This window comes from Myotis lucifugus, unplaced genomic scaffold (genome assembly GCF_000147115.1).
Source record: "Myotis lucifugus unplaced genomic scaffold, Myoluc2.0 scaffold_335, whole genome shotgun sequence".
NCBI lineage: Eukaryota > Metazoa > Chordata > Mammalia > Chiroptera > Vespertilionidae > Myotis > Myotis lucifugus.
Genome location: NW_005871383.1, coordinates 31,749 through 43,973, shown reverse-complemented (window position 1 = coordinate 43,973; position 12,225 = coordinate 31,749). Strand labels below are relative to the sequence as shown.

The window sequence follows — 12,225 nt, the reverse complement described above, 5'->3', positions numbered from 1 at the left end:
ATTCTATTCCTTCTGCTTTTCTATTTTTTGTCCCTACGAGCAGAGCAAGATCTGACAGTAGAGCGAGATCGACCGGGGGTCTATATCTGATCATCGTAGCTACGACTGACCCCGCGAGGTATGGCTGAGCTCTCGATTCGTGACTCTGCGCGGGCGTGATCTGCCGGGTCGCACAATTTAATAACACCCTACCCACGACCCCTTCCCGAAGGTTTTCCACGCCGCCTACCCCCCCCCCCAACTGGGCCGGGGGGAACTGGGTTCCCACTACCGGAAAACACACAAATCCCTCCGTTCCTCGCCCCGAGGCGGGGCCGCTGGTTCAGGGGCGGGGCCAGGATGAGGGGCGTGGCCTGTGCGCAGCCCCGCCCCCAGGCGTGAGCCAACGGGGCCCCTGGGGGGGGAGGCAGGAAGGCGTGGCCTCCGGCTCCCAGGCGAGGGAGTACTCTGCCCGGGCGCCGAGGTCTGGGCGGGGCGGCGGGGGGGGCCCCTCTAACGGAGCCGAGACCTGCCCTGCGCCGCCCTCCCGGGGTGGGGATTCCCCAAATCCCCTCCAGGCCAGTGTGCCCTTGTTAGTGACTCTCTAGGTGACTGTCTACTGTAGTGAGGGTGCGCAGTGGTGCGGAAATGGAAGGGTGTGGGGAAACCTGACCGGCTACCTCCGCCCGGTGACCGGGTCCACCTAAGAGGGAATGGGGCTTCGCTCCGGCTGCCTCCGGGGAAGGCGAGAGCTAACGCCCAAGTCCGGGCCCTAACTCCCTCCCGCGGGGATCGCAGGGGGCGTTCAGGGGACGGGAGGCGCAGAATCGGAGCAAAGCGCTCCTTGGCCGGAGGGGCCCGAGGACGAGGACTGGCTGCGCTCCTGCAGTTCCCGAATGGGCGGCACGGATTTTCACCTGCAGTTCCAGCGCTGGCCACATCCCCCTAGGTGGGCGGGTAAATAAATGGCTTGAGGTTCTGAAACAAAACTTGCTGGCTACCATAGTTACACACCTTGTGTAAAAGATGATGTGATTGTAGCTCTGAAGAAAGCTAACGGTGATGCCATTGTGAAATGCGAACCCCTTGCTCTCGGGCGCAGCGTCTCCAGTTTCAGGATGCACAGATTGTGCCTTCCGGGCGGCAGGGTCTGGTTTCAGGACTCCGGCAGAACAGTGGGAAAGAGGAAAAAGACTGCCGGAGCACAGATGGCTTAGAAGTCCAATTAAGCCACAGGGAAAGTAGATGGTGACAGAGGAATAGATCTACTTCCTATTAAAGATAGCAAATAAAAAAAATGGAGGAAAATAAGGAGAGAATTGAAAGGTTTACAATTGCCTACAACATGCTTCAGAAAGAGAAATTTATATCCCAAAGAGGAAATCAATGAGAAAAATAATTCATATTCTTATTAGAGGCATAAATAGAACATTGGGGACTAGCATAGTTATAAGAAACTAGAGGCCCAGTGCACAAAAATTTGTGCACTCGGGGGGTCCCTCAGCCCAGCCTGTGCCCTCTCTCAGTCTGGGACCCCTCGGGGGATGACCACCTGCTGGCTTAGGCCCGCTCCCCAGGGAATTGGGCCTAAGCTGGCAATCAGACATCCCTCTGGCAGCCCGGGAGCCCTGGGGGATGTCCACTTGCCAGCAGGGAGCAGGCCTAAGCTGCAGTTGGACTTCCTTAGCGCTGCTGAGGAGGCGGGAGAGGCTCCCACCACCACCGCTGTACTGGCAGCCATCAGCCTGGCTTGTGGCTGAGCAGAGCTCCCCCTGTGGGAGCACAATGACCACCAGGGAGCAGCTCCTGCATTGAGCGTCTGCCCCCAATGGTCAGTGTGTGTCATAGTGACCAGTCATTCCCAGTTGTTCTGCTGTTAGGGTCAATTTGCATATTACCCTTTTATTATATAGGATAGAGGCCTGGTGCATGGATGGGGGCCAGCTGGTTTGCCCTGAAGGGTGTCCCGGATCAGGGTTGGGTCCCCGCTGGAGTGCCTGGCCAGCCTGTGTGAGGGGCCGATGGCTGTTTGCAGGTTGGCCACACCCCCTTCAGGGAGGGGGGTCCTGCTGGGGTGCCTGGCCAGCCTGGGTGAGTGGCTGATGGCTGTTTGCAGGCTGGCCACGGCCCCCAGCCACCCAAGCTCCCAGTGGAGGCTGGCTGGAAGCAGGTATCTAGGATTTATTTATCTTCTATAATTGAAACTTTGTTGCCTTGAGCGGAGGCCACAGCCAGCCAGGGCAGGTGGGAAGCTTGGCTTCCTCCATCGCCGGGGCAACCAAGCCTCCTGCTTGCTCCAGCTCCGTGGCTGCTGGCCGCCATCTTGGTTGGGTTCATTTGCATATAGTGGCTCTGATGGGCTGGTGGGCGTGGCTTGGGCGTGGTGGAGGTGCAGTCAATTTGCATGTTTCTCTTTTTTCTTTCTTTTCTTTTAAATATATTTTATTGATTTTTTTACAGAGAGGAAGGGAGAGGGATAGAGAGTTAGAAACATCAATCAGCTGCCTCCTGCACACTCCCTACTGGGGTTGTGCCCGCAACCAAGGTACATGCCCTTGACCAGAATCGAACCTGGGACCCTGGAGTCTGCAGGCTGAGGTGCGGTCAATTTGCATGTTTCTCTTTTATTAGATTAGATATTAGGCTTTGCAGACACAGCCACCCCGAAGCTGCTTGTCAGCCATGGTGAACCCCACCGTGTTCTCTGACATCGACGGTGATCCCTTGGGCCGCATCTCCTTCCAGCTGTTTTCAGACAAAGTTCCAAAGACAGCAGAAAACTTCGGTGCTCTGAGCACTGGGGAAAAAGGATTTGGTTATAAAGGTTCCTGCTTTCACACAATTATTCCGGGATTTATGTGCCAGGGTGGTGACTTCACATGCCATCATGGCACAGGTGGCGAGTTCATCTAAGGCAGTGGTTCTCAACTGTCCTAATGCCGCGACCCTTTAATACAGTTCCTCATGTTGTGGTGACCCCCAACCATAAAATTATTTTCGTTGCTACTTCATAACTGTAATTTTGCTACTGTTATGAATCGTAATGTAAATATCTGATATGTGAAAGGGCGAGGGCTAGGCCCTCCACCTTGCCCCAGGGTAAGGGCTAGGCCCTCCACCTTGCCCCAGGGTAAGGGCTACGCCCTTCACCTTGCCCCAGGGTAAGTGCTCCATCTTACCTTGGCCACGTGCTTGGCAAGGAGCTTCTTCCCGGAAGTCTAAGCCTCTGCTAGCCACACCCAGGAACAAGACACAGACTTGTGCCTGGCCAATCGGCAGAGCACAGTCCTTTCTCCTCCCCTTCCTCCAACTCCCCCTATATAACCGGTCTCCACACAGAGTTATCTCTCTCTGCTTCCTGTCGCTGCGTCGGCAAGGTGGGGGAGCCGAGCTAGCTCGAATAAAGACTCTTATGCTTTTGCATCAGACTGGCTGGCTCCCTGATGTGGTTTCTTGGGGATCCTGAAATCTGGGCATAACAATATGCAGGATGTATTTTCATTGTTACAAATTGAACATAAAGCATAGTGATTAATCACAAAAACAATATGTAATTATATATGTGTTTTCCGATGATCTTATGCGACCCCTGTGAAAGGGTCATTCGACCCCCAAAGGGGTCGCGACCCACAGGTTGAGAACCGCTGATCTAAGGGGAGAAATTTGAGGATGAGAACTTTGTCCTGAAACATACAGGTCCTGGCATCTTGTCCATGGCCAATGCTGGACCTAACACAAACGGTCCCCAGTTTCTCATCCGCGCTGCCAAGCCTGAGTGGTTGGATGGCAAGCATGTGGTCTTCGGCCAGGTGACAGAAGGCATGCATATTGTGACAGCCATGGAGCGCTCTGGGTCCAGGAATGGCAAGACCAGCAAGAAGATCACCGTTGCTGACTGTGCACAACTCTAATAAATTTGACGTGTTTTATCTTAACCACCAGACCATTCCTTTTGTAGCTCAGGGAAGCACCCCTTTACCCCGATTTGCTTGAAATATTCTATAATCTTTGTGCTCTTGCCAGTTTATTGGTTTCCATAATTTCCTTACCCCTTCCCAGTCTAGCTGGATTGCAGAGTTAAGTTTATGATTATGAAATAAAAACTAAACAGTAAAAAAAAAAAAAAAGAAATATTAAACATGCTCTATTAACCATGGTTGTTTTGTTCTGATGAAAGAATGCACATTCTAACCCAGCTGGGAGTTGTACGCCCCCAGGACCTGGAAGTCAACCTTGGAATGCGGTCTATTATCCTATTATCATGGAAAGATTAACCACCCTATTGCTTAAACAATGGCCTCCCGCCTACATTGCCTGTAACCTGTAACCATCACACCCATTTTTATTCCTTTTTTCTACTTCTCCTCATCCTTGTCCTACCCAATATAAGCAGCTGGTTTATGGGGGGTGGGGGGGTGCAGAGCAAATTTTTGTGGAGGACCTGCTGCTCTCCCATACTGCTGGCATTATTGGAATAAATGCACATATATGACTCAACCCTGTCTCTGCTTAATTGGCTCAAGTAGTGACAGGCAGCCCGGGCCTATTGGTTGTCCAGTTTCATTCTCATAAGTGAAAAAATGAGAACATGGCAAATGTACTACTGAGAAAATTATAAAGAACTTGAAAATGATGGTCCAGGAGTGAGTTACTATGGTCCCTGAAGATTTCTAAGATTTAGTTCTAAAGTGTCTTTGGGTGCCCTGGCCAGTGGGGTTCAGTTGGCTGAGCGTTGTCCCATGCACCAAGATTGTTTGATTCCTAGTATCCTGCTGGATCCCCAGTAGGGGGCAGTGCAGGAGGCAGCCCATGAATGACGTTTTTCTCTCACTCACTCTAAAGAAAAACACAAACATTTTTAAAAAATAAAGTGTCTTTGGTAGAATAATATTTCTATTAATGATTATTTTAGACATCAGAAAAGCAAAATTTAGTTTTCACTATATTTTATAGACACCCATCTTATAAACATAGATGCCTTTTAAAAATAGTTGTGTATGTTTCCTCATTAAGTACCATATTTTTCCGTGTATAAGACACTATTTTTTTTCTAAAATTGTTAGACTGAAAATCGAGGGACATCTTCTACACAGAAGTCCAGGAGGGAGCTAGGCAGATGTGTAGCTGCCCATACCTCATCAAACAGGCTTCCTCCAGTCACCAGCCTTATTGTTACTGATGTCAGCTTATGCTTTAAATGGAGGTGGAGAGTGCACAGATGCAACAGGGACAGGAGCATTCTGAGCCCATAAAGATGTCAAAAAATAAAAAGATAAATACTGGTAAGTAATTGTCTCACTCTGCAAAATTCAAATTGAATGTAATCAGCTATGCAAAAGAGCATGGAAACAGAGCTGCAGAGAGACAATTTGGACCTCCTCCCGCTGAGTGTACAATCAGACAGTGGAGAAAACAGGAAGAACAACTCCTTAAGATGCCAAAAAAAAAAGACCTTAAGAGGAAAATCAGCAAAATGGGAAAACTTGGAGCAGAGGCTTAAGACTTGGATTATGGAGCAGCACCAGAGTGGCTTATGTGTGTTAACCAAGCTTATTCAATGTCAGGCAAGAATGTTTGCAAGCGAAATGAACATTGTCGATTTTACAGGGAAGACAAAATGGTGCTTCAATTTCATTAGGAGAGAAGGGTTGGCCATGAGAACACAAAGTTAGCTCATAAAATGTCACCATTTATGAGGATGATCTCACATATATAGACAGTGACTCAAGACAGCAGTGATACAACAGAAGTTGAAGAAATTGATATGTCTGGAACTAATAGTGATGGTTTACATACCAGTGCTATGATATTATGCAGCATATCACTATTCAGCCTCTGTTGCAAACTGTCCCCTTGGGCGGTTGTTCGACTGCTCACTACGACGTATGCTGACCACCAGGAGGTAGTGTGGAACATGGCGGGCGTTGGCCATAGCTGCAACCTCTTGCTGGCTACTTGGGGGCGGGATGACAGGGACGGAGGTGCAGTGAGAATGCAGGGTGTCTGCTGAGCTCGCTCTCACTGCCCCTGCTACCCTCCCCCTGCTACCCTCCCCCAGGATGCCAGGGCTCATGCGCCTGGGAAGCCCCTGGGCTCAGGTGCCTGGCACCCGCAAGGAGCCCACTCCACACCTGCGTGGCCTCTTCTGGGTGAGCCAAGCTGCAGCTACTGGGGCCACAGGCGCCGGTTGGGATCTCCGTGGGTACGCACAGGAGCCAGTCTGTGAGGCCAGCCAGGAGAGAGCATGCTGCCCACCCAACTTCCGTGTGGTGCCACTGGGTGGCCCAGAGGCCCACATTGCACCCCAGCCTGTGGTGTCCAGCCGCACTCACCGCACCTCTGTGTGGGGACTCAGGTGCTGTGACTCAGGTGGAGGGGGGCCCGTGGGGGCCTGGGGGCCCAGGTGCTGCCCAGGGCCCAGAGGTCAGCTGGGACCTGCCCTTCCACACCAGACGCTGGTGCTTTCATCGTGGGCCAGGCCTAGGGACTGCACCATGCATGAATTTTGTGCACCGGGCCTCTAGTATTCTATAAAATACCTAATCAGTAGTCTTTAAAACCGTGAAAGTCATCAAAAAATAAGGAAAGTCTGAGGCATAGCTCTGTCTCAGCCAAGAGAAAACTAAGGAGATGTGAAAATGAAATGTAATGTGGTATACTGGATGGGCTCCTGGAAAAAGAACATTTTGTTCTAAATTAAAAAAAATGTTTTTAAACTGAGATTTACTCTTCAGTCACCCAACCCACTTTTTTTAAAAAATATATTTTATTGATTTTTCACAGAGAGGAAGGGAGAGGGATAGAGAGCCCGAAACATCGCTGAGAGAGAAACATTGATCAGCTGCCTCCTGCACGCCCCACCACTGGGAATGTTCCCATAACCAAGGTACATGCCCCTGACCTGGATCGAACCTGGGACCCTTGAGTCTACAGGCCGATGCTCTATCCACTGAGCCAAACCGGTTCTGGCCCAACCCACTTTTTAGGTGTGCACTTCCAGGTCTTTCTGCAGCACATTCTATGTATATACAGGGTGTCCCCCAAAAATGTATACACACTTTAACAGCCGATAGCTCAATTTTGGAAATGAAATGTATTTTAATAAATACTGTCTTTATAATGACTCAAAGTGTGTATATTCAGTTTGCTGGGACACCCTATATATGTGTGTGCATATTCATGTGATATATCATTTACAGAGCGGCCTTGCAGTATTTTTCTGCAACGTGCTTTTTACACAGTATCTTGGAGGGTCTTTCCATGCAAGCGGAGCTGGATCAACTTGCTTCTTCCTAGTGACTGCACAGTATGCGTCACCGTGCGCGTCACCATTCTTTATCACCTAGTTCTTACGGGAAGACATTCAGGTTGTTGGCTATTTGGGGCTCTTACCAGCAGTGCTGCAGGTCGAATTTTGCCCTTATAGTTGGCTGAGCGGGAAAGACTGGACGCAGCTGGCTGAAGGGGAAGGCTCTGGCCTGTGCTTTGCCCTGGCAGGGGTGCAGGTACTGGGGAGCCGCGCCCTCTGGGCAGCTAGCCAGAGCCCGTGACGAGCCCTGGGACCCAGTCATCTTCCCCGGCCTCTCCAACAACCCCTCCTCCTCCAAGGCGTGGCTCCTTTTCCAGCCTGGACTGCATTTTTTGGAGATGAGTGGGCAAGTGAGGGCTAAACTGAGGCCAAAGATTCCAGAACAACTTAGAGAACACAGTGGTCATTACTGGGAGGTGGGGGATAGGCACAGTAGCTGGCCGGACTAGCAGGGCCGGTGCCAGGCCCCCATCTAACCCGCAGCATTGGAGGGAGCATTTGTCACCCCCCCCCCCACCTCACCCCCTTCTTCCCCCACGCTCTCGCAGAGGGAGAGGGAAGGATTGGTCTGTGAAGGCCACCTGGTGCCCACCCAGCCCCTCTGCCTGGACACCCTGCTCCACCCACCCACACCCCCACCGCTGTCGCAACCACTAAGGCGAGCTTCTCTGAATGACTCCATTTTTACATCTGAGTGAGTGGTTCTTGAATGACCAGGTCATTTAGGGTGGAATTCCTTCTGCATGTAGCACACACTCTCCTGCCTCAGAACTGAGCTCTAAGGGTCAGAGGATTATTAATGTGGGGGCTAAAAAAGATACTCTCCCTCCCACTTTGTATGTTCTGGCTGGGCTAATCAAATTAACAGAGATATTAACAGGAGAAAAATCAAAGTTTCAAACATGCCCATGGGGAGTTCACATAGGCATGGAAATTCCAGCGACAGCGAGACACCTTGGGAAAGGACATTTTGGACAAAGGAGAATGCAGGGTAGCGGGGTGTTTAGATTTCAGAAGGAGAATGGGTGATTTGCAGGTAGTTGAGGAAGAAGGGAACATGTAAGGTGCTTGCGGGAGGCAACCAATCGGTGTGCCTCTCTTACATCAATGTTTCTCTCTGTCTCTCCCCCTCCTTTCCACTCTCTCTAAAAATCAAAGGGAAAATATCCTCCGGTAAGGATTAACAATATAAATAAAATTAGCCCTGGCCGGTTTGGCTCAGTGGCTAGAGCGCCAGTCTGTGGACCAAAGGGTCCCGGGTTCAATTCTGGTCGGGGGCATGTACCTTGGTCCCCGGTCCAGGCCTGGCTGGGGCAGGTGTAGGGGCATGTGCAGGGGGTGGTTCTCTCACATCGATGTTTCTCTCTGTCTTTCCCTCTCTCTTCCACTCTCCCTAAAAATCAATGGAAAAATATCCTTGGGTGAGGATTAACCACAACAAACAAACAAACAAACAAACAAAAATTAAATGAGGCTCAAAGAAATGATTGAACAGGCTCTCCTTTTTTATTTTTTTAGACAAATTTGTGGTAACCTGACAGGACATAGAAAGTGCTCATTAGAAAGGAATCTAAGCAAGTTTGGATATTTACTAGTGAGGAATCTAAACAAAGTTTGGTCTGGGGTAGTAAAGGAGTAACAGGGTTTAGTTATACTGCTTTTTTGACTCTGGATTATTTTTATAAATTTTAAAAATCGATTCTTCACTGGTTGATTCTTATACGTGCCCTGACTAGGGATCGAACCTGAAACCTTGACGTATTGGGACGACGCTCTAACCAACTGAGCTCCCAGCCAGGGCATGGACTTCCTGTTTCTTGTGATAAGGTTGTCTCTCAGTCCTTCAGGAACGAGTAAATCTATCATGGTGATTTATTTCCAGCTTTAAGGGGGACAGAGGAAAGTCAGAGAACTCTTTCTGCATTGGTGCTTCTTAGGTGATTTTAATTCGAAATAATATGCCATTGTTGGAACATGTGGGGGCAGCGTGCCCTGGACCCCGACATGTGAAATGAGGTAAGGAACGTAGGTGCCCTATGCAAAGGGCACATGCTGCAGCGCTCTGACTAGTATAGTGCTGTCATCTTTCTTACGTGGCTCCTTCAGCAGACAGCGGTTGAGCACAGACAATGAGACTGGCCCTGTGCCTGGTGCCCCTGACAGAGGCACAGAAGAACCCTCTGTTGCTCTAAATAAAGGTCTTGGTCTAATGGAAGAACAAATCGTAAGTACCCCACCTAGCAGAGGCTTGTAAAGGGTCCCTGGTATCAGTGAGGGGCTGGTGAGAGGATCTGATTCAGAAGGCTTGCCAGACTTTGCAAAGAACTGACTTTTAATTTTTAAAATTATGTTAAATCTTTAAAAAACAAAACAAAACTATTTATTGCTTTAATTCCTGCTTTTGTCTTTGAGTTCTGTTCCTTCTACTTTCTTTGGGTTTGTCCTGGTGTTCTTTTTCGAGTTTTTAGAGATGAACATTAGGGCATTAATTTTCAAATTCATTTGTTGCTGTTTTCTAGTAGATGTATATAAGACTATAACTGTCCTTATAAATCCTGCTTTAGCTACATATCACAAATTTTAATATGCCATGCTTTTGTTATCTCTCATTCATAAATATTTTGGGGATTTTTTTCTGTTAAGATTTCATCCTTAATTCATGAATTATTTAGAAATGTGTTTTTTTTGTTTTAAAAAATTATGGCTTTAACATGTTTTGTCATAGATTTCTAACATTAATGCTTGAAATTGAGAAAATGTGGTATTTTTAGAATTTATTGAGATGTTTTTGTGGCCTCCATACAGAACTTTTTTTAATGTCGCAGTTTTTGTGAATGTATATTCACGCTTTATATGCACATGTTTCTCTCTCTACAGCTCTTCACCCAGTTTGCTAATCTGGATATTTAAATTGTTTTCCGAGTTATTGTTTTTTTTTTACTTTTCAATTCATTGATTTCTTTTCCCCAAACTATAAGATAAAGTTTATTGAGAAAGTCCCAGAGGCAGAAGTAAACACAGAAGAAATGGACTCAGGAAATGAGTTAGAGAGAGAGATACTCGCCTTGAAAGATGAAAGAGGGAGGAAGAGAGAGAGAGAGAGAGAGAGAGAGAGAGAGAGAGAGAGAGAAAGAGGGAGAGGGAGAGGACTCTTAAGGGCTTCTATCAGGAGTAGCGGAGGAACTCAGGAGAATATTCACCAGCTTTCCGGGTGTGTCCCCTCAGGGTCAGGGCGGTGGTCTAACAGACTGGCAGGGGCAGGGGTCATTAATCCGTGCAGCTGGTCCCCATGTCAGCCATCTGATTTTGCTGCTCCTCTGGGCCTGGAGCTGAAACTGAAACAAAACTGAGGCCTAGAAGTCATCTCCAGGGGTAAATGCTTAAGGGAGTGGTCATGCAAGAGCTTGTGGTTTTACCGTTGCTAGGCACCCAGAGCTCCCGCCCTGGTAACCCTCTGCACCTGGCCTATTGTTTCTACTCTGCTCTGGGCATATGTACCTAGCTACCTACTACAAAAATGCCTTTCTTCTATTGATGTAATTGTTCCCCTCCCCCTTTCACGAATACCCATTGCCTTTGTCTCCTAATCAGAATGTTATTTGGGCTTCTGCCTGAATTGATGATTCCCAAGTAGTTATTCTTTTAAAAAAATATTTTTATTGATTTCAGAGAGGAAGGGAGAGGGAGAGAGAGATAGAAACATCAATGATGAGAGTAAAGCATCCATCAGCTGCTTCCTGCATGCCCCTCACTGGGGATCGAGCAGGCAACCTGGGCATGTGCCCTGACTGGGAATCAAACTGTGACCTCCTGGTTCATGGGTCAATGTTCAACCACTGAACCACCCCAGCCAGGCTAATTATTCTTTTTAAATTTTTTTTTTTTAATTTAGAAAGTGAAAGGTGCCAATATAATCAGGTCAGGAGGGTCAGAAAAGGCAAATGGAACAAACGGCACCAGGGTAATCAGGAAAGGTCAGAAGGGGCAGAAAGAACAAACAACTTTTATGGGAGACAGCTGCAGCAGGGAGGTTACGGGAGATGGCCGCAGCCCGGGAGAAAACTGAAAAACTAGCAACTTGATAAGAAACTAGACAGGCATTAATTCACAACGGCGCCAAGATTCCCAGAAGAATGACCCCCTTGCTCCCCCCGTTTGCTTCCCCCGTTTGCTAGAGGGGTATATAACCTGTGCTTAAACTCTTAGTCGGGGCTTGCAGCCGCTGCTCTGCTGCGTTCAGAGTAAGTTGGTAAGCCCCAACATGTTGGTAATTAAATAAACCCTTTGCCTTTTGCATGAGAAGCGTCTCTTGGTTCTTTGTGACAGCGGCTTGCGTCCTGGGCTTTACAAAAGAAGAACTGCAGAGGCGCGGGGAGTTGCAAGGCTGGGGGACAGGACACAGCCAGCAGATGCTCCTGTGATAATACAGATGCTTATCGCTCCCACCTTGGAGACAAGGGGACCATCAAGACTCACGTGGAGATGGGCACTTTCCACGCCTGCTCTTCCTCAATCCTTACCTTACAAGGCAGGTGTTTTTTTAGCCCCATTTGCAACAGAGGCACAAAGAGATTAAATAATTTTCTCAAGGTTATACAGCTAATAAGCAAATCATCCCAAGCCATGAGGGTCTAGAGGAGAGAATGCAATAACCCCCATCCCACCCTCATTGTACAGATGAGCAAAGAGAGGCTGGGAACATTGGGCAGCACAGCCAGTCGGTGGTGAGCAGAGCTCCATGAGAACAGCGGGTCTTGGGCTGAGCCTCGTTTTCCAAGCTCTAGAAAGATCAAGGGAAGTTAACCCCTCAAGTCTCCTCCAATTGCCAGGCTCCACCGTGTGGTCCTCCCTCACCCCCCACCAGCTCCTCTGCCCACTCGCTGTGTGCCAGCCCTGCCTCCATAAACGCTGCTCCCAGTTCCCTCTTCCTGCCCGGC

General features: G+C 48.8%; 1 pseudogene; it reads left to right on the top strand.

Moving 5' to 3' along the window:
- Window positions 1–2,577: 2,577 nt before the first annotated feature.
- Window positions 2,578–3,914, top strand: LOC102418917 (annotated as a pseudogene).
- The last annotated feature ends 8,311 nt before the right edge of the window (window positions 3,915–12,225 follow it).